Source organism: Chlorocebus sabaeus, chromosome 10 (assembly GCF_047675955.1).
Source record: "Chlorocebus sabaeus isolate Y175 chromosome 10, mChlSab1.0.hap1, whole genome shotgun sequence".
Taxonomy (NCBI): Eukaryota; Metazoa; Chordata; class Mammalia; order Primates; family Cercopithecidae; genus Chlorocebus; species Chlorocebus sabaeus.
In genome coordinates, this window is record NC_132913.1 from 75,626,443 (window position 1) to 75,649,502 (window position 23,060).

Below are 23,060 nucleotides of genomic sequence, written 5' to 3' on the forward strand. Positions count from 1 at the left end.
TCAGGAGGAGAATCCTGTGGATCTCATTTCGTGAATTCAAATTTGTAGTACTATTAAAGATAAATATGAAATGCTGTGGATTGATAACATCTTAACAGAAAATTAGTAATAAGAGAAACATGAATCATTTGGCAGTGGTTTTTGTCGGAATCAATAGGCCAGCAATTTTTCACCAGTAGACAAGGATGAGTACATTATAAACTGGGTGTCATTGTGCCAGTCCTGCCCCTGGGCTTTATCTCTCACTCAGCACTCTCAAGAGTTGTTTCATTTTTCAGTCCAATAACTATGTTCATGATTACTAAGGCCTACAGTCTGAATCATTTAGGTCTTTTTTTTTTTTTCCGGGTGGCGTGCATTAGCATCCACATGTGTTCAGACTCAACTAATTTGATTATGAGGAGAGACTGTCTGCAACTGTCTTCCTGACATCAGCACCGTCATTAAAGTAACTTAACATTGTGGACAGAATCTATTTTTTTAGGTTTGGTATTTTAAATGCATCATTTCCATCAAGGGCTAATGGCAAGCTGCATTCTGCTTTGTAAATTTACATGGGAAAGTCATTATCACAGAAAAATGTTTTAGAAACTAATTCTCCTCAGTATTAAAATGAAAACATTACAAAAAAAGCTTCTGACCATATTTTCCCCAACATTTTTAAAAGGTTAAAATTTGAAAAACAAATATGTGAGTGCGTGTATGTGTGTGCGTATGAGAGAGAACAAGCCCACAAAACAGAAATGCACAAGAGCTTTGTTTTTTGTACCCCCTTTACATCTTATGTACTGAACTTCTGCAAGTTCAGTGCAAAAGATGAAGTGAAGTATATAGTCTGTGAGATGTTATAGAATGCCAAGATGAGTTATTAAAGACTTACTGAGATACAGTAAGTCTGTAGACCTTGCTCCTTACCAGACATTCCCATGGTGTGTAGCCTTACTCCTGGCTCTATCGCTTGCTAGTAAAGGGTCTTAAGAACTCTTATTTAGCTCTGAGATTATTCAGAGATTATTTAGCTTTTCTAGAATTTTTTCTTGAATGTAAAATCAGGATAATGGCCTGAACCTTGTATGCATCACTGAGAGGTATAAAAGAGAGTATCCGCAGTGGTACTTGTACATTCATGGAGCTTTTTTGTGTGCTCCCTCCCTTAGCCCCAGATTATTAGAGTTTGTATTTCTCTGTTTAGCTTGGAGAGCAGGCAGCATCAGATTTTCTTGTTTTCCATCTATCAGATCACCATGAAGCTCCTAAAAATCCATTGTTAACATTTATATTGTTACTTTGTTGTTCTTGAAATTGTTCCTTTTCACAGTTTGAATCCAGTGGCATTTTTCTTTTTGATCCTGTAGTTTGGGAGATGTAACATCATGAATGATCTCCATCTTAAGAAGGAATTGGCCAGGCTTGGTGGCTCACATCTGTAATCCCAGCACTTTGGGAGGTTGAGGTGGGCAGGTTGCTTGAGCTAGCAGTTCAAGACCAGTCTGGGCAACATGGTGAAACCCTGTCTCTACAAAAAATACAAAAAATAGTCTGGCATGGGTATGTGCACCTGTGGTCCCACCTACTCAGGAGGCTGAGGTGGGAGGACTGCTTGAGCCTGGGAGGTTGAGGCTGCAGTGAGCCAAGATTGCCCCACTGCACTTCATTCTGGGCAACAGAGTGAGACCCTCTCTCAAAATAAATAAATAAACAAGAAAAAATTAAGCTATAGTATGTTGAGATTCTATCTCACTATAAGAAAGAAACTTCTGATAATGGATCAAGATTGATTATGCAATAATGATACTCTGTTACTGAACCTTTTTGGAGAAAGGCTGAGTAACTACGGGTCAGGGCTATTGTTGAAGAGTATCCCATAGCTTGTTTGTAGCTTAAGACAGTGAGTGAAAAAAAATTTTAAATCCAACTGTGGTAATTGAAATTTAAATTGAGTGATCAATCTTGTGGAATAATGTTTGTAAAATAAGGGAGAGTCAATAATTGTGTGCTAAGTGGCTGAAGACTGCTGGACTTCCTGCTTTTACTATACAGACCTTCATTCATTCAACATACTTTTTAAAGCTTATTTTTTGTTATGTGCTAACTGCTGTGCTAGATTCCTCCAAGGTATTCTTAATGTCAGAGAAGAGTGGATTTATAAGCTTAATCTGCCTTCTGCAAGTGTACTTCCTTTGAAGTCTTAAATTCATTAGAATCTAGCCTTCTGCTTCATAAAGTTTGTTTTAAAGTAAACCTACAATGAGGCAATTTCAATCCTCTAGGAATATGGGGTATTAATTTCTGTGACTTCATTTACTCCTCAACTCTGTTACATTTCCTAAGTGTTTATGTGCCTCTGTTAGAGTTCTGTGGCTGTGGACTCTGGAGAACCATTCAAGGTTTTTAAGCAAAATAAAAGGAAGGGAAAAAGAAGAAAGGAACATGATACACTTTGCACTTACAAAACCTCACAGCATTGAGCAAGACAGAATGAAGAGTTATGAGAATAAAGCAATATAAGTAAATTAGAAAATGTTAAAATAGTCTAGATTAGAGAAGATGAAGACCTGAATCTAAGAAATATCAAGGAGGTTGAAGAAGAATCAATCGGGGTGATGTTTAATTTATATAAATTGTTGGTTGTTTTTTTTTTTTTTTTTTTTTTTGAGACAAAGTCTCTCTCTGTTGCCCAGGCTGGAGTGCAATTGTGTGATCTCTGCTCTCTGCAACCTCCGCATCCTGGGTTCAAGCGAGCGATTCTCTTGCCTCAGCCTCCCGAGTAGCTTGGACTACAGGCACCTGCCAACATGCCCAGCTAATTTTTGTATTTTTAGTAGAGACGGGTTTTCACCATGTTGGCCAGGATGGTCTTTATGTCTTGACCTTGTGATCTGCCCGCCTTGGCCTCCCAAAGTGCTGGGATTACAGGTGTGAACTACCGCACATTGTGGAGTTACCTTTTCCTTTTTGTGACTTCATCTTGAGCTTTGCTGATTCTGACACCGTTTTGAATTTGACCACTCATTTAAAAGAAGTAGAGATACCTAGAAATAAGTATGAGTAGATGTATCCAATTTTAACAAAATTGATTTTCTCAGTTACTGAAAATTATTTACTATAAAGTTATCTTAATATTTAGAAAGCATTTTATGATAAACATTATAAACATGTTTAATATTTATATTTATATATTTATAAATCTAATATTTATATGTATATAATAAAATGTAAATAAATATAACAAATTTAATATTTATATGTATATACATATAAGTATACATGTATAAGTATATGTACTATAATACTTAGACATGTAATACTTAGACTTATATGTAAGTCTAAGTATACACATATATGTACTGTAATACTTAGAAGCATTATATATTATAAATATATATACTTCACATATTTATGATATATATTTTATTGATACACATATACCTTGAATACAATTACTACTAAACATTTCTTAACTCAAACTGGCTTTTTAACAAAATAATTCTGATGGAAAAATAAAGAATTGAGAGAAATACAGCATTAATATAGACTTCTAACTACACTTGTAGTGAGGTCTTTATAGACAGCTCCTTTAATATGATTCAAAAACACCATACCTAGATTTGCTATTATCTTTCTGTTATGTCATGTCTCTTTATGTTTTTTTCTTTAAAATACCTAAGTACTTTAGAAAATATCTAAGGCTTTTTAAAAAAATTTCTCCTAAAAAACACCTGGATACATGTTCAGAATGTGCAGATTTGTTACACAGATATATGTTTTCCATGGTGGTTTGCTGCACCTATTGACCCATCCTCTAAGTTCCCTCCCCTGATCCCCCACCCACCAACAGGCCCTGGTGTGTGTTGTTTCCTTCTCTGTGTCCATGTGTTTTCATTGTTCAGCTCCCACTTATAAAGGAGAGCATGTGGTATTTGGTTTTCTGTTCCTGTATTAGTTTGCTGAGGATGATGGCTTCCAGCTTCATCCATGTCCCTGCAAAGGACATGATCTCATTCGTTTTTATGGCAACATAGTATTCCATGGTGTATATGTACCACCTTTTCTTTATCCAGTCTATAATTGATGGGCATTTGGTTGGTTCCATGTCTTTGCTGTTGTGAATAGTGCTGCAATAAACGTATGTATGCATGTGTCTTTATAACAGAATGATTTATATTCCTTTGAGTAAATACCCAGTAATGGGATTGCTGGGTCAAATGGTATTTCTGGTTCCAGATTCTTGAGGAATCACCATACTGTCTCCCACAATGGTTGAACTAATTTACATTCCCCCAATGCTGTAAAAGTGTTCCTATTTCTTCACAGCCTTGCCAGCATCTATTGTTTCCTGACTTTTTAATAACTGCCACATTATTGGCATGTGCATTTCTCTGATGGTCAGTGATGTTGAGCTTTTTTTCACATGCTTGTTTGTTGCTTGCATGTCTTCTTTTGAGAAGTGTCTGTTTATATCCTTCACCCACTTTTTGATGGGCTTGTTTGTTTTTTTCTTGTAAATTTGTTTAACTTCCTTGTAAACTCTGGATATTAGCCCTTTGTCAGATGGGTAGATGGCAAAAATTTTCTCCCATTCTGTAGGTTGCCTGTTCACTCTGATGATAGTTTCTTTTGCCGTACAGAAGCTCTTTAGTTTAATTAGAACCCATTTGTCAATTTTGGCTTCTGTTGCAATTGCTTTTGATGTTTTTGTCATGAAGTCTTTGTCCATGCCTATGTCCTGAATGGTATTGCCTAGGTTTTCTCCTAGGGTTTTTGTGGTCTGGAATTTTACATTTAAGTTTTGAATCCATCTTGAGTTAATTTTTGTATCAGGTGTAAGGAAGGGGGCTAGTTTCAGTTTTATGCATATAGCTAGCCAGTTTTGCCAGCACCATTTACTGAATAGGAGATCCCTTACCCGTTGGTTGTTTTTGTCAGGTTTGTTGAAGATCAGATGGTTGTATATTTGTGGGGTTACTTCTGAAGTCTCTGTTCTGCTCCATTGGTCTATATGTCTGTTTTGATACCAGTACCTTGCTGTTTTGGTTACTGTAGCCTTGTAGTATAGTTTGAAGTCAGATAGCATGATGCCTTCAGCTTTGCTCTTTTTGCTTAGGATTGTCTTGGCTATATGGGGTGTTCTTTGATTCCATATGAAATTTGAAGTAGTTTTCTCTAATTCTGTGAAGAATGTCAATGGTACTTTGATGGGAATGTCATTGAATCTATAAATTACTTTGGGCACTATAAATTACTTTGGGCAGAATGGCCATTTTCGCAATATTGATTTTTCCTATCCGTGGGGATGGAGTGTTTTGCCTTTTGTTTGCATCCTCTCTTATTTCCTTGAGAATTGGTATATAGTTCTCCTTGAAGAGGTCCTTTACATCCCTTGTAATCTGTATTCCTAGGGAAAATCCCTAAGGCTTTTAATTTTTTTCTTCTTTTAAATTTTCATAAAAAGGAAAATTTAAAAAACAAACCCCAAAATACATAGAAAAGAATTATAAAGTAACGTAATAAGACTCCATTCTTGGATCTAGTGCTAACATGAAGTCTTAGCATTGTCTGTAGAGTCATTTTTAGTCATTTTCAGTTGTGGATTATTTTGAATTTTCTATATTTTCTATATAGTTCTTGGTACCAACTGGATAGCCTTCAAGTTACTCAATCTGTCTGTATAAAATGGAGGTCAGTTTGGTGAGAAAAGTCTCTTCACAAAAGTTCCTTAACAAAGTACCAGTAGTACAGTAGGGGAATTGTCTTTGCCCTTAAGAATCATTTTTTAAAACTTGAAATGTCAAAGTCAAACTTTCTCCTGTACACATTTTTTTCTTTTAATTGTTATTCTGTAAAGTGAAAAATAGAACCCATGTCCTAGTGTCCTAGATCTTTATCCTCCTCCTCTTCATTTTTCATGATTTAGTTTCTTGCATACTTAACCACCTCTCTCTTCCCACTTTCTCCTGTTCCCAGAAGACTGTAAAATATTTCCTCTAGTAAAACTTAACAGTTCACAGAACACTTCATATCTTTGTAAATTGCTTTCTCTATCTAAAGTTCGTGTTTGCTTTTTTTTTTGAGACAGTGTGTTAGTTGGTTTTAGCACTGTTGATAAAGGCCTACCCAAAACTGAGAACAAAAAGGGTTTAATTGGACTACAGTTCCACATGGCTGGGGAGGCCTCAGGATCATGGTGGAGGCAAAAGGTGCTTCCTATATGGCAGTGGAAAGAGAAAATGAGAAAGATGTGAAAGTGGAAACCCCTGATAAATCCATCAGGTCTTGTGAGAGTTATTCACTGTCACAAGAATAGCCCTGGAAAGACTGTCCCCCGTGATTCAGTTACCTTCCTTGGGGTCCCTCCCACAACTTGTGGAAATTCTGGGAGATTTGGTTTGGACATGGCCAAACCATGTCAGACAGCTAATTTTTTTTTTTTTTTTTTGAAATGGAGTCTCGCTCTATTGCCCAGACTGGAGTGCAGTGGTGCAATCTTGGCTCACTGCAACCTCTGCCTCCCGGGTTCAAGTGATTCTCCTGTCTCAGCCTCCTCAGTAGCTGAGATTACAAGTGCACACCATCATGTCCGGCTAATTTTCTTGTATTTTAGTAGAGACGAGGTTTCACCATGTTGGCCAGGCTGGTCTTGAACTACTGACATCAAGTCATCTGCCTGCCTCAGCCTCCCAAAATGTTGGGATTATAGGTGTGAGCCACCATGCCAGGTCTTTTTAATTTTTTTTATTTTTAGTAGAAATGAGGTCGCACTATTTTGCCCAGGCTGGTCTCAAACTCTTGAGTTCAAACAATCCTTTTGTGTTGGTCCCCCAAAGTGCTGTGATTACATGTGTGAGTCACCATACCCCCTGTTCACTTTTTGAAAAATATTAACTGTTATTCAAAGTTTAGTGTAAATTATTAAAGTTGCTATGATTTAGTAATGCTTTTAATGTCTCAGAGATGTTCCAGGCACTTTTCCCATGTATTAAATCCCTTAATCCTCAAAATTAGCCTATGAGGTAAATACTTTTATTATCTTTTTGTTTTTTTCCCACTAAAGGGGTTTAAGGCACGAATAGTTTGAGTAACTTGCCCAAGGTCACACAGCTAGGATGTAGGCCTCAGCCAAATATGTAGTCATCCAGTGTGTCTCCATAACTTGTGCTTTTACCAACTACAATTTTTTAATAAAACTAACTTTGTAAAACCTCCTTTGGCTCCACAGGCCAAGTAGATTATACTGTTCTTTGTTGCCAGTCCCACTAATCTTTCTTTATATACCCTTTAAATATATTACAGTAGCCTCCCCTTAACAATGGTTTTGTTTTTTGCAGTTCCAGTTACCTTTGGTCAATTGTGGTTGGAAAATATTAAATGGAAAATTCCAGAAATAAGTGATTCCTGTTTTAAATTGCACACTGTTCTGAGTAGCATGATAAAACCCCACACTATCCCGTACTTTTGAATCATCCCTTTGTCTAGCCATCCATGCTCTCTGTGCTTCCCACCTGTTAGTCACTTAGTAGCCATCCCGTTATCAGATCTGCTGTCTTGGTATAGCAGTGTTTATGATCAGGTAACTCTTATTTTACTTAATAATGGCACCAAAGCACAGAGTAGTGATGCTGGGAATTTTAATATGCCAAGAATAAACGTTGAAATGCCACTTTAAAAAGTGAAAAGGTGAGAAAGTTCTCAACTTAATAAGGAAAGGAAAAAAAAAATCATATGCTGAGATTGCTGAGATCTATGGTGAAAATTAATCTTCAATCCATGAAACTGTAATGAAGGAAAAGAAACTCATGCTAGTTTTGCCATCTCATTTCAAACTAAAAATTATGGCTGCAGTGCATGGTAACTTTTATTAAAGTATGTTGTTGTAATTGTTCTTTTACATTACTTATTGGTAATCTCTTACTGTGTCTAATTTATAAATTAAGTCTTATCATATGTATGTATAGGAGAAAACATGGTAAATGTAAGATTTGGTGTTATCCTTGGTTTCAGGCATCCACTGGGAGTCTTGAGATGTATCTCCCGCAGGTAAGGGAAGACTGCTGTATTGTGATATTTTTCTCTCTGTATTGTGGCCTATCAGAGTCTGTTTCCCAATGTCTTTGTTTCAGACCTTTGAATTTTTTGTATTTAATCATTGTCTTTGTAGCACTTAGCATACTACTTGATGTTGAGGAAGTACAAAATAAAGGTTTCTTGGATTAACGAATATAGTAGGCCCCCTTCATCCTCAGGAGACATGTTTCAAGATCCTCAGTGGATGCCTGAAACCACAGATAGTATGTAACTCTGTATATACCTGTACTATGTTTTCTCCTGTACATACCAATCTATGATAAAGTTTAGTTTATAAATAAGGCAAAGTAAAGGATTAACAATAATAACTAAAATAAAATAGAACAATTATGGCAATATACTGTAATAAAAGTTATATGAATGTTCCCTCTCTCGGTCTCTCAAAATATCTTAATATTTTCAGACTGTGACTGATAGAAGGTAACTGAGCCACAGAAAGCAAAATTGCAGATTAAAGGAGGCTATTGTAAGGGAATGAATGTAAGAAACACCAAGAAGAAGCAGGATATGAGTAAATTGCTGCTATGAAATATAAAAATGAATAGTTGTAATGATGGCAATTACCATTTAGGGTAAAACGTAGAAGAAAAAGCCATGATATTTGATCTACAGTTAGAATGAAATTTTATTTATTGCTCTGAATAGAAGGTATAGCTCTGTTTTTACTTGTATGCCTGATACAACAGAGAAAAATAGAAAGACTCCCTTTTACAACTCATTTTCTGTTTTTGCAAATGCAGATAACAGGACAGGTTTCATCCTGTGACAAGAAGCTTCTAATATATTTGAAGAATTACAGTGCCTTTGGCTAGCAACTGACCTCTTTATGGATTTTCACACTGTTTTGACTTTTTGTCTACTAGATTGTTTGCTTTGTGTTAGATTTTTTCATTATAGTTGCAGCACTCACTTCTGTACATTTTCTCCATTTGAGTGTCCCAGATCCTGCAAAATGTCACTTCTCTACTCAAAACCTTCCATTGGCTTCCATTTCATATAAAGGAAGAGTAATTACTTGTGAAGTCCCACAGGGACTCTTGATGCCTTTGATGCCTTTCTGGCCTCATTGCTCACTGTTCACACACCACCCTGAGTGCTCCTCCCCAACTGTCCCTATGCCTCACTTTTCACCTCCTTCTGCTTTTTCCTCAGAAGTCATCTTCCTGGCAAGCCTACCCTTACCTCCATATTTAAAATCACAACACCGTCGTATTTCCTATTAATCCTATTTTAATGTTCTCAGTAATATTTATCACCTAATATACTATATCATGTAATGATTCACTATTCTTATATTTCTTACCCACAGAGTAGAATCCCCATAAAAGTAGAGATTGCTGTGCATTTATTTATACTCCTAGGAACCCAAAACCTATAACAGTGCCAGGCACAGTAGGCTTTCAAATATTTGATAAGTGAATGAAGAAACAATAAATTCAAGATCTCATTTCCTTTAAAGAAAACACGCCTTATTGAAAATGCTTATATTAAAATATGCCTTGGGAAGAGCTGTGAGAAAGATACAAATGTTAGATAATGAATTGGGGGAGGGCCGCACCTGCACTTAACCCTTCCTCTGTTACCTGAGTGCCACTACTTAGCAAAATCAGTTTTTATCTCAGAGACATTAGCAGAAAACAAGCCAAACTCTCCCCCATGATGTACATAGCCCCGTGCAATCTAGCCTTAGCCACTTTACTACCTCATTTCATTCCATAGGAAGGAATTACATAATTTTCCATGGCTCATTTTGTTTCCTAAGATTATACATATGTACAGATGTAGGTGAGGACTTTAATCCTAAGAACATGGTTCTTTTCAGATTGAATTGCAATCTTCTCCTGAATGAAATAGAAAACATATTTTTACAAGATATACTGGAAGTGAAGTGATAGTCGACACAATCTAGTCAACTGGGATTTTGATTGATGATTTGGGGAGTCTAAGAAGTAGTGACAACCGGAGAGAAATATATTTAGTATAATTTAATAGTAACCTGATTTACATGTTTTTGTCTGTTGGAATAATTACATAGATTTATCTCTTATATCCTTACATTGTTTTATTTTTCCAGATTACGGTGCAATCTGTCAAATGTTTATGTGTTGAAAGGGCCACTTACTGCTAGAATATGAGAAATTCAGAGTATACATGTTTTGATTTATTTGTTGGTGCCATGTTAATGCATAGCTCTCCTTGGAAAGTTGGGGAAGACATATATTTTATTTATAATGTATAATAATATACATAATCATGACTGTATAACTTAAAATATTTTTATAAATATATGTATATTTACAATGCGTTTTAAAATATGCTATTAAGTGGATTAGTAGGGTTTTTTTTTTATATTGTGGCATATGTATAATGGATTGAAGATGATATTAGATGGAATGAGAAAAGTTTTTCTGAGAATAAAACTATAGTTCCGTAAGTAGATTGATTTTATGATCACAGCTTTTTCTTTTCCAGTTTTTCACTGTTCATTTTTGATACCTTGGCAAGCTAAGCTTTAGTGTCAGGCAAAATTTCACTTGGCTATTTATTGTAAATTGCCTTAATTGATGAGTGAAAAAACTTTTGATACCTACCTAGTCTTAGTTGGATGAAATAACTGATTTTCTTCTAATTCATTTTTGCTCCATAAAATGATATGTTAATAAATGAGGAAAATCAATCGTCATCTAGAAAGTACAGTTATTCTTGCTCAGAATTAAATAAAGCAGACTGGAGAAAATTCAAAGCATTTTTTTGACTGTTGACAGACTATCGCTATATATATTATTTTAGTGAATCAGTCTCATAAAAGTTGTAAAACATTTATGGTATCCATTTCAGAGGGTATATATATTTTTTATAACTAGTAGGAGAATTTCTAAGTCCTTTTAACATTCCCACATGTGCTGTTGTTATCAGTTGATTAATTTTCAGACAGATAACAAAAATGTCAGTAAAATTCCCAGTAGTAACAATGGTGTGCTGATGGTATTGCATTGTTCTTTTCTTTCAATAAACTTCATGTATGGAACTGTAGCTCAATATGAGGCAGAAGATGGGACTCAACAACGGAGACAGGGCTGGGACACTGGATCAAATTGAGGACTAGCTAAAGCAAGGAAGGGGCAGAGACAGGTTTCCATAAGACATGCCCACCAGTGCACCATATTAGTTTATCATTGGCATGGTGAGTTACTATAAGTTACTCCCAAGTTACTGCCACTTTCCGTGGGAATGATCCAACAACCCAGGAGTTATTACCCTTTTCCTAGAAATTTCTGCATAGTCTGCCCCTTAATTTGCATGTAATTAAAAGCAGGTATAAATATGATTGCAGAACTGCCTTTTAGCTGCTGTTCTAGGAGCATTGCCTATGGGGTAGCTGTGTTCTGCAAGGAGCAGTACTTCTGCTTCTGCTGTACACTGCCACTTCAATAGAGGCTCCTACCATTGTCATGCCTTTGATTTCTTTCCTGGACAAAGTCAAGAACTGTCCCAAGCTAAGCCCCAGTTTGGGGGCTTGCCTGGCCTGCATCAAATACATTATTTAATTTATGGGTGATATTTGTTTTCTAAAGATTTTTAAATCTATGGAATAAACTCTGTAGAATTTCTTCAGCTAGCAAATTCCTTTATTGGGAGCATGATTAAAGCTGTTATTGTAACTGTTGAACAATTTGTATATTATACAAAGCAAGATATTTGCATTAAATGTTAACAAACTATAGCAGAATTTTTGCATCTTGCTTTTGGGAAAGCTTAGTCTTTGTAAAAATAAAAGTTTTTACACATGAATGCATTCTTATTATAAAAGATTCAAAAACAAGACAGAACAAAATATGAATGTTTACCCTCATGCCCCCTTACACCCATGTCCCTCAGAGGTAAAAACTTAACAGTTTAGTATGCATTATTCTAGTACAAAATTTTGACCATTTTCAGACATGTACATCTTGATGTTAATACATTGAAAGATGGAATCATAGTATATATTCTTTTAACTTGGGTTGGAGGAGGTCAACATACTTTGGAAATAAAGAGATTTGCTTTTATAGCTGAAGGTCACCCTTTGTTATTTGAACAAATCTGCCCAACTAGCTACCACTGCTGGCACCTCATAGGAATGGGAAACATGACTATGAGGATATAAAATAATTGTATTAAGTCAGGTCATTCATCAACAAGCCAGCAATGTAGCTTAAATAGCAACCCTTTTTCTTTTATGGTTGTTTGCCAAGTTTGCCCACAGTTCTTGTATATGTGTGTCATCATTACTACAGCATGACCCCATACTGCATTTCTCATATTAGCCATAAATACTTATTAGAAAACTTTAGATATTTATTTCATGGATTCAGAGCTCTTTTTTTTTTTTTTTTTTTTTGTCGTATTCTTTCTTTCATTTGATCTTTTTTGCCCTTTTTACTTTCTTCTATCATTGAGCTTAACATTTTGGAGTATGTTTGATGCTGATAAGTTTAGTACAGGGTTTCCCAGTCTTGGCAATCTTGACATTTTGGGAAAGATAACTCTTTGTTGTCAAGGGAGTGACCCTGTGCATTATAGCATGTTAAGCAACATCCCTGGCCTCTACCCACTAGACACCAGCGCAGTGCCCCTAGTAGTGATAATGAAAAATGTCTCCAGATGTTGTCAAATGTCCCTGGGAGGCAAAAGCACTCTTAGTTGGTGCCAAATGTCCCCTGGGAGGAAGACCATCCCCAGCTGATGCCAAATGTCCCCTAGGGAGTAACAGCATGGTGGTAGAGAACCATAGTTTATTAGCATCTCTAAACTCATATAATATTTTTTGAACATATTTTTTAAGGAAAGGTAGCTATCCCTGGACCAATTCATAACATGTTTTGAAGTATAATTAAAAGTGTCATAAATACAACAGTACTGAAACTTCACTCCTTATATGTATAATTGACTTTAACGTCCTTGGCAGTAGATATGTATTTGCTGCATCGTTACATGGAAAGAATATTCACTGATGAAAAAGTCCTCTCCAACTTGAAAATGTTTTCATCTGTCTCTGTGAGTATCAGTAACCTGGTACCAGACCTTCTTTCCTATGTCTTGACAAAAGTTTATACCGCACTTTGACTCTTGGTATTTTACAAAAATGTATGCATTTGGGCCTCGGCAATGCAATGCAACATATAAACATATTTTCTGAGAAGCATGTTTTGTTTAAAAAACAGTCTTTCAAAGTAGATGCTGCATCATAAAGTCTAAATATGTATGGGTTTTCTACACATAATCCCTCAACATTCATCTTCTAATATGTGAATATGGGCAATCTTCAGTTGAAATGGAAATAACATAAACTAAAATGTTAATGTTTTACCTAAAATTTGCAAAACTCAGTAATGTTTTAATAGCACAAACCTTATGTATTGTACTATCTAGGATATGTTTTCAGACATGTTAATCTTTGAAATTAAAAATTTTTGTACTTTCCCCCTCCAGAAAAAAAACCACCTACAGAAAGAAAAGAAACCAACTGTCCTTCAGCGTGAAATTTAGGCTACTTCAAAAAAACAGTTTCCTGTATTTCTAGGCTTAATGGTCTTATTTTTGCCCTTAGTATATATTCATGTTTAATGAATTTCCTGTTGACTTTAAAAGGAGTTTCTACTATAGGCTATTTTAAAAGAATTGCCTATTTCAAGCTTTTCCTGGCATGTGGTTAAATCACTTCCTTTACAGAAACAATACTCAACCTTTTTTGAAATTAAAATTTGAATGTGAAATTCAAGCATTGTATTGATTTTAATAGATAATTTATTTTTCTGTCTTCAACATACCAACCTTTAAATCTGTAATTTCTGATTCTGATTCTGCTTTTATAATTTCTGTTTTTAACTACATAAACCAATGTCAAAAGATTTGAAAATGGCAAATCCAATAGACAGATGAAATGTTTTCTTTGTAAATTAATGTAAACCAAATTCTAGATATTGTTTTATTTGATGCTAACACTGAGTCTAATACAATAGACCTGATTTTTCCATAAACTGGGATCAAGTAAAAACTACTAAAAGATAACTTTCTGATGACAATATCTGTGACAACAAGTTTAGTGTGCTAACATGCTAAAAATGTTTTTCACATATAAGATTTTATTGTATTACTGGCACTGACTATCACTTCTATAGATATATTTTTATTGAAATAAACTTTTAGAAAACTTAAATATATTTAAAAGGGAACTATAGTATTCTATATATTTTTTTCAGTACACATTAAATAGTAAAGTAAAAAGGATCACAGAGTTGAAAGATTACTCAGGTAGCTGGGCATGGTGGCTCACATTTGTAATCCCAGCACTTTGGGAGGCAGAGGCGGGCAGATCACCTAAGGTCAGGAGTTCAAGACCAACCTGACCAACATGGTGAAACACCTCCTCTACTAAAAATACAAAATTAACCGGGTGTGGTGGCACATGCCCGTAATCCCAGCTACTTGGGAGGCTGAGGCATGAGAATCGCTTGAACCCAGGAGGCAGCGGTTGCAGTGAACCAAGATCTAGCAAGATCGTGCCATTGCATTCCAGCCTGGACAACAAGAGCGAAACTCTGTCTCAAATAAATAAATAAATAAATAAATTTTAAAAAGTTACCCAGGAATCACTTAAAATTATTTAAAGTATCACCACTGAGTTGATGGAAAACAATTTGTGCAGTACAAAACTTGCCCTTTAATTTGCAGGGATGCCAGGTTTTAAGTAGGAACCATCAAGAAAGATAAAAAATTGTTCTGCTTCATTATTTTTAAATTGTATACACAATGTTCTCTATATAGTGTATTAATCATTATAGAGTATAATTCAGTATGCTGATTTATATTTTAGAGCTTTTTTTTTAGGGGTAGAAGTAGAGGTTGGCATTGACTGCTAGGTGAGGTTGTAAATGAAGTAACAATGTGACCTCCTTAGTTTGTCCTACTCTTTGTAATACCTTAGAGAAAAGGAGAAAATTGAAGCTAATTTCAGCATAATTCTAAATCTCCTCTGAATGGCATTAAAAATAGTTTATAACATGTGGCTGGATAGAATATAATATTCATGGTGGTTTGTTATCATCCAAATTTGTAGCTATTCTTTTACCAGGTATTTCTGTCGCTATTTCTCCATTTCTTACAACACTGCAATTCTTCTCTACCTTTGTTATTTCAGTTGTTTTATAAAGCTTTATCTTGGAAATGTATATTGACTAAAGTTTCTTATGCCACTCTCACTTAGCTCTTTGTGGTAAAGGTCACATTTATTTCAAGTTGTAGAGTTTATGACTGAGAAGTACATCAGAGCCAGCCAGTGTCCATTCCCGCTGCTTCCCTGACCCTGACTTTGGCCTTCAATACCTCTTACCTGTGACTTGAAATTCTTTCCTCCCAGTCTTAGGTATTTTCTCACTCTTGTTCATGGCAGCTCTGATCATGTTTTATTCTGGTCAAAAGCCTTCAAAGTTCTGCCTTTTGTCAAGACCTCTTTATCTTTACTCTCTATTTGCTCTACCATCTGCACTATCTTTATGCTCTCATTACTCCCCCTACTTGACACAAGCTGGACAATCATTGTATCCTTAGGAGATTTTACCTTTGCGTTTGCTGTCCTTTCTTCTCTTCGTTGAGTTTTCCTAAAAACCAATATAAATTCATTTGTCTGTAAATATCGACACTCTTCCAGATCCAGCTCACATTTTGCCTCTCACCTCAAGCTGCTTGGGTTCCCTTTTAATCCTTTGCAGACAGAGTGAATATCTCCTCTTTTCCCTGAATTGCCATTGTACTTCCTGCAATTTTATTTTATTTTATTATATTTTACTGTGTTATAGCTAGATTGTAATCTCAGCACAGAAGAAAGGCATGGGTTTTAGAGTCAGGTATATCTAGTTTTTGATCTGTTCCCTTTGTAACTGCCCTGAACATAGGCTGTGCTGTGGTACGTGTTCTTTTATATTCTAGGGACTCCACTCCTTGCATGCACAGTTGTAGTTGGCAATAAATGTTTAAAAGATGAATAACCACTTATTCATGAAGGACTGTTATTTTAATATTTATTTAAACAATATCCTGAAGAATCCTCAATGTTTTTGCCACCCACAGAGAAATCACTTCCTTCTCCAAAAAGTATGCAGTTTTGTGTGTGGAAATTGAATGAAAATGTGCCATTGAGGAGATCTCTGAAGATGTGTGTGTGTGTGTCTGTGTGTGTATATGTGTGTTCAAAGTTAGGGAAAGGGAAGTTTGCTTTTACTATCTATTTTCCTTTTTTTTTTTTATTTTTGTATGTACTCATTAAATGTAGTCATTTAGAACTATTATAGCTGTGGTCACTTATGAATCCTAATGCTAATTTCAAATTTTTAAGTGAGGGGGGAATTGCTGGCATATCCTCTCAATTTTGCTCTCCTCTACGATTTGCCTTCTGGGCAGCAAGATACTAGACAAGAAAAACGTCACAAGTTTGCAAATAGGCTATGGGAAAAGTTTTATTAATTTAAATAATTGTGTCATATAGTTAGGCTCCTTAACATACTAATTTGCTTTTATGCCTTTCCTATATTTTCAATACCATGTGCTTAGCATAGCAAAATTTAGTGCTAGATATATTTGTCTTAAACTTAGTCCGAGGGCCTAATGAGAGAAATAATAAAATAAGGATTTAAATATAAGACATCCTAATGTCTAAAGAAGGCCCTCAGTCAGAACCCTCATGCTGCTCATGCACAGAGATGTCTGTGATTGCTCTGACCACTTTTCTTGTGTTTACTTAGGACTAATGAGTAAATGACTGAATGTCAGCACTATTAATTAAATTTGTTGTAGAGTCTCTGATGCCCCTGAATCATTTTCCAAGGAACATGCTGAAACTAAGCCTCCAAAAATAATTGCTTAGTGAACATATAAAATGCCCATAAACTTTTCAATGCTCTATCTTCAAGAAGAATAATATTCAGAAGAGTCTTCTTTTGAATGACAAACGAAGATTTTTCCTTCCCTTATTAGTTGCCTGTATATTTTAAGTTGAACTTTTAAGAAATTGAATATAGTGACTTAAGAACCTTTAAGCTTTTACTTCAGCTTAATTGTTTAAACAATTTAAATATAATTAAATTGATATTTAAATTGATATTTAACAAATATTAAACAAGTTAAATCAAATATTAAATAAATTAAATATCAATTTTATTATAATACCCTCCCTTATTAGATGCATGTATTATTTCAACGGTTGAAATATCAATTTTATTTAGAAGTGTAGTCTCATTAGGTTTCAAATTTGAGGAAAGACATGAGTTTTCAGATTGACATTACACTCTCAGTAACATAAAGATAAATCCAAATATAGACACATCATGATAAAACTAGAGAACATAGGGAATTAGGAGATGATCTGAAAGGACAGAAAGATATTATCTACAAAGGAAGAAGTATCAAAACACAGAAGTCAGAAGACATTGGTTTATAATGTATTCAAGCACTATTAGAAAACAACTGTCAACCTGGAATTGTATACATGAGTAGTCTCATTATAGAATGAGTGCAAAATAAAGATATTTTCAGACACACACACACACAGACAAGAAATATAGACTTATTTCTAATTTACTGAAATCAATCACAAGTATATTGGTGCTAAATGAAGCTATTGCATACTGAAACTTTTATTGCTATATAGTTTCCAAAACTCAGTGAAGATATTTGAATATTTGTAAAGGAGATTACACCAAATCATGTTGATAGTCTAATTTGTGAGAATCTGGGCCATCCAAGTTTGCCAGAAATGTATGAGGTCATAACAGTACTTAGAGAATGCAATGCAATTTTTGATTATATTTCAGACTAGTGGCTTTGAAAATACCAGAGTTATTAAAAGGAGGACAAATAAAATTTTGCTGTTGTTACTTCATGCCTTATTCAATCGGGTGTTAAGTCTAGCCAACAAGAATTATTTAAAGTATGATTTGTTGTTTCTGTCAGTAAAAAGATACAATATTTGTGATTTAAGCAAAAAAATTTTTTTTCTGATTTAGGTGATGATAATAACACGAAACATTCTGGTGAATTTACTTTTTCATTTTTAGTAACTATTATCCTAGCTATAATTTTTTTTGTTTAATTTATAGGACCACTATGGAAATTCGTAGACTGGTAGAGCCAGTATATTCTAAAGCTTCTCTTGGCTTTTTATCCTATCACTCTTTGAAGTATTTTGACTAATAGGGCAGGGAATAAAGGGAGAATGGCAGTAACTCTCATGGAGAAAGTACTGACCAGGATAGAATCACTAGTCAACCTTGTCACTTGGCACATCGACACCAGTTTTATGTAAAGTGAATTTTAGTATGAAAATTATGTAATGAGCATAAATGTTTATCAGCACTTACTCTTCATAGATCCTTGATTTCTGAGTGTCTGGACCAATGCTTTTGTTGCCACTCATTTAGTTATTATTCTTGTACGCATTGTTCCAAGTAATAGAACTATGTAGCAGTCATATATGTTCCATGTCCTCAAAATATAGTTCCAGAAGAATTGTGTTTATTACTTTCTTTGCAGTATTCTACTATACCATAGGGGGTTTTTAATACTTGCTGGCTGCTTTAAATGATGATTAACCCTACTCAGCTACTCTGCTTCATTTTTGTTAGCTTATTCTTTAAATCTGTTGGATCAGAACCTAGCTCACCTGGTGGGATACTTGAGGTTTTCTATATTTTACATTATGCATATTAAGTCTAAATCTAATATTTCATTATACATACCATCTGTGTAAGCTTTAAGAGTTTAATGATACATTAATAACATATTTTATTATTTTATACATTCACTATTGCATATTTGAGACTTTACTATCTTTAATTTTTAGCAAAATCCTGTAAAAATAAGTGAAATATTTTACAGATTTACAGATTTAAAAATGAGGCTAAGAGGATGAAAATAGTTTGCCTTTTAGATAATAATACCTTCCTTATTGGGTTAATGTAAGGATTAAGATATATATTTGAAGCAGCTCACACAAAGCCTGGCACCGAGTAGCTTGCAACAAATGAAAATTGTTGTTGCTGCTGGGACTCTTATCAATGCCAATGTCTGAGCTAGTGGTATAGCTGTGGTTCTGTCTGGTCTGAATCTAAAGTCTATGTTGATTATATTTGATACTTTTTGAATTTAAATTCAGTGAACACTTGATACAGTTTTATTTATTCTTCTTATGTAGCAGTGTTCTCAATTATTTCAAAGAAGCCGTGTTAATGACCTTCTGCAATATGTTTCCATTATTTGGTTTAGCTTCCAAAGCAGTCCAGTAATGATTAGGGCTGACACCATGTTTCATACTGATGACATTCTTCCTAGAAGCTCTGCAACAGATGGTGGCCTTTGTGTAGACTCAGCACAGTTCTCCTGGACTGTGCTCCTGACTCAGCAGAATTCAGTAGACAAACAGTCTGTATAAGGCATTGGTCTGTGGTGGAGAGACTTATCTGGAAAGCTAGCAGGGAAAAAGATGCTAACTAAAATGTGTCGAGGGCTCTAGCTGAACTCTATTCTCTGTGTGGTATTTTGTGTTAGATTTAAAAATCATATGGGCAGAAAGCTCTTTCACTGTAGGGCCAGTTAGCAAATAGCCTGGTGTCAGATTCTAGATGAAGCACAAGTTTACATTTTGCATTGAGAACATTTTTATCTGAGGCCTCTGTGTTTTACAAATGCCCATGTGAAGGCAAGATGCCTCCTGTACAGAACATGCAATTGATGAATGCCCTAGGGAATAAGATAAGGAGATGAGATTCCTATACCAACATAGGGCTCTTCGTTTCAAAAGTTTTCATCATTTTGGACAGGATTATTTGAATCTGGCAATAGATGGATAAGGCTCTGCTCTGCTTGTGCCTGTAAATTGGGAATTATTTCTTTGTGACATATGGGAACATTTCTTTGGGGGAAAAGAGAAGTATGTTTACTTTTCTGATGCTCCTTACAAGTTTCCATGGGACTGGTCAGATGACAAAACTGTCAGTGACAGGATAGAGACTGTAGAGGCTATTTACTATGAAGTTAATGGACCACAGGTTTCAGGGCTCCTTATTTTCTGAGGCTGTGTCCAAGACCCTGAACCTTATTCACATGACCATATGTAACATTTGCAATTAAGATGATTTAAACATAATCAGGTTAAAATGTGCACTTCTACTCCTATTTGTCATATTTCTTTTAGTGCAAAATGGTGTTAGAGTGGGCATGGACAATTTTGAATTCTGGCTAATGGGATGCTGAGTTAAAGATACATTTGTTTTGCACTTAGTGGAATATTTTGGTGTGAGCCATATGAAACTGTTATTTTTTGAGGCTGAAAATGATGGAGCATTGACAAATTCATGTGGCCAACCTAATATTTATGTGGCTTTAAATTAGTTCAGTGTATAATGAAGTTATTTCTGCTGTTCTGGTAAAGAAATGTCTCCCAGGAATCTTCCTACTTCTCCCACTGCTTCCAAATGATCCTGCATGCCCAGAGTGATGAGTAAAAGTACATACCAAGAGGTCATTTTGTAATATGTAATATGTATGTGTCTGAGAGCATCTGGCACCAAAAGCATTTGGAGAGAGAGGAAACACCACCATCACCACCACTTTGATCCAGAATTGGAGAGCAATCACAACAACATATCTGATTACCTTTCACAGGACAGGGAGTGTAGTAGGATGAAAATACATTGTAAGACTCCTATGAGGTTATATTTCTAGGGTTTAGAGCACATTTCAGAAACCTTATAGCAACTTAATCTTTCTATTTCCCATTTCTCTCTATCTTCTCTCAACCTCGTTTATTCCTATCTCCCCTTTCAGGAAAATGAAGACAGACAGGGATCATCAATAAATGAGATTTGTCTCTTAATGAAACTAGGAATGGGTGGCGAAGACCTTTTCTAGGGATATCTTCTAGTGTTTTTCTACTTGTTTCTCTTAATGCCATAATATCTTGGTTGCTATTTTGCCTCGCCAACTGAGGTGGCCTAGGAGGTGCTACTAGAATCAGCAAAAACATATTGCTTGCTAATTCATTGTCCTCCAACATAAATTCCTCAGTTTTCACAAGTAAAACAGATGTTTGCTCTTCTGCCCTGTGGTTTTATCTTTTCCTTTAATTGCATCGGCTTTGGGGAGTCTGAGAAGCTGTAACAGAAGAAGTAATGTTTTTCTGATTACTGCATACAATGAGTTCCTAAATGTCACAAATAATTTACAAAATCAAGGAATCGCAGGTTCTCCTAATGTCTGTTTCTTTCTTTCTTTCTTTCTTTCTTTTTTTGGAGACGGAGTCTCGCTCTGTCACCCAGGCTGGAGTGCAATGGCACGATCTTTGCTCACTGCAGGCTCCGCCGCCTCCCGGGTTCACGCCTTTCTGCTGCCTTAGCCCCCTGAGTAGCTGGGACTACAGGCATCGCCACCATGCCTGGCTGAATGTTTTTTTGTTTTTTGGTTTTTTTTTTGTATTTTTAGTAGAGACGGGGTTTCACCGTGTTAGCTAGGATGATCTCGATCTCCTGACCTCGTGATAGGCCCGCCTCGGCCTCCCAAAGTGCTGGGATTACAGGCGTGAGCTACTGCGCCGGGCCAATGTCCCCTAAAGAGCGTTTCTTTAATAAACTATTGCTAGGGGGATGAAGTGTCCTATGATAGGCCTTACTTGATTTATTCATGATGAATATGGCCATACAGGATGAATATTTAAACAATACTATCTTGCCTTTTGGAATATAACATATAAACGTAACTTCTATTCCACTTTTTAAAAATCAGAAGCATCTATGATACGGATCAAACATTATAAATCAACTCATAAATCACTTGCAATACAAAAGGGTCTCGGGACCTGCACTGCATTTATTCTCTGTATTTATTTTCACTGTATTTTATTCTCTCAGCTTCTTTTCACAGGTAGTCTCAGGCTGTCTGCTTCCCTCCTTCAATCATCAGTATTTTTCCCAAGGCAGCGCTCTCTGTTGGACTCTTTTTTTAAAGTTTCTATTAGCTTATCTTCTTCTTCCTTCAGGCTGGAGGAGGCAATAGCACTATTATTACCATGCCAATGGTTCTGTATTTTACCTTCTGGTTTTATTACATCCCTCTTGTACCCTTGTAAACAGTTCTTTATTCAACTGTACTGTTTGTCTGAATTTAATAAAGCACCCATTTCTTGGGATCCTGACTGATTCAGATGCTAGTCCAGGAAAGGTAGTCTAGGAATAGGTTTGACATTATCAGTGACATGTGATGGAGGTGAAGAAAAAAGCCATGGAGATGTGAGGGGAAAAGAACCATCTGTGCAGAAAAACAGTGGCTTTATTCTTGGAATGTTGGATTGACAATGAGGTGGACTGTGTGACTGAAATGAATTAAATGGAAGAGAAGTAAGAAATTAAGTCAGAGAGGTAGTAGAATGAGATGGGAAGATCACAGAGTGCCTTTATTGAGCATGTACTCAGAATGAGATTAGAAATTAGTGGAGGTGATGATAAGCTTATAATGTGTCACTTTTGCTACTATTTGGAGAATAATCTCTATGGGGACAAAGATGGAAGCAGGGAGGCCAGTTAGGAGTCTGTAGAGAAAGGCGATGGTGATTGTAGCAGCAAAGATAGTGAGAAGCATTGGGATTCATGATGTATTTTGGCAAGACGAGGACAGGATTTGCTGATGGATGTAGGATATTAAGAGGGGAATCTAGAATTATGCCAAGTTTAGCAGCTGGGTGGATGGATCTGTCTTTTCTCATAGGAGAGTAGTCATTGGAGGAAGAGTTTAGGGAGAAAGATCAGAAATTTTTGTACCTGTTAAGTTTGAGATGTGCCAAAGTAGATGTATTTAGGCAGTTCATGGGAAATGTGTCAGCTAGAAATACAAATTGAGGAGTCATCAACATATAGATGGTGTTTAAAGTTATGAAACTTACTGAAATTACCTAG

General features: G+C 35.6%; 1 protein-coding gene across 9 annotated transcripts in view; it reads left to right on the plus strand.

Annotated features, from left to right (window-relative positions):
• Positions 1-23,060, plus strand: part of GULP1 (GULP PTB domain containing engulfment adaptor 1) — a 301,980-nt gene that overhangs the window by 16,047 nt on the left and 262,873 nt on the right. For 2 of the 9 annotated variants that reach the window (XM_038001858.2, XM_038001859.2), the window contains exon 2: positions 7,999-8,034. The exons of the other annotated variants lie outside the window; for them this stretch is intronic. The gene's annotated coding sequence lies outside the window, so the exon portion shown is untranslated. The remainder of the gene's footprint in view (positions 1-7,998; positions 8,035-23,060) is intronic. 9 annotated transcript variants of the gene reach the window in all.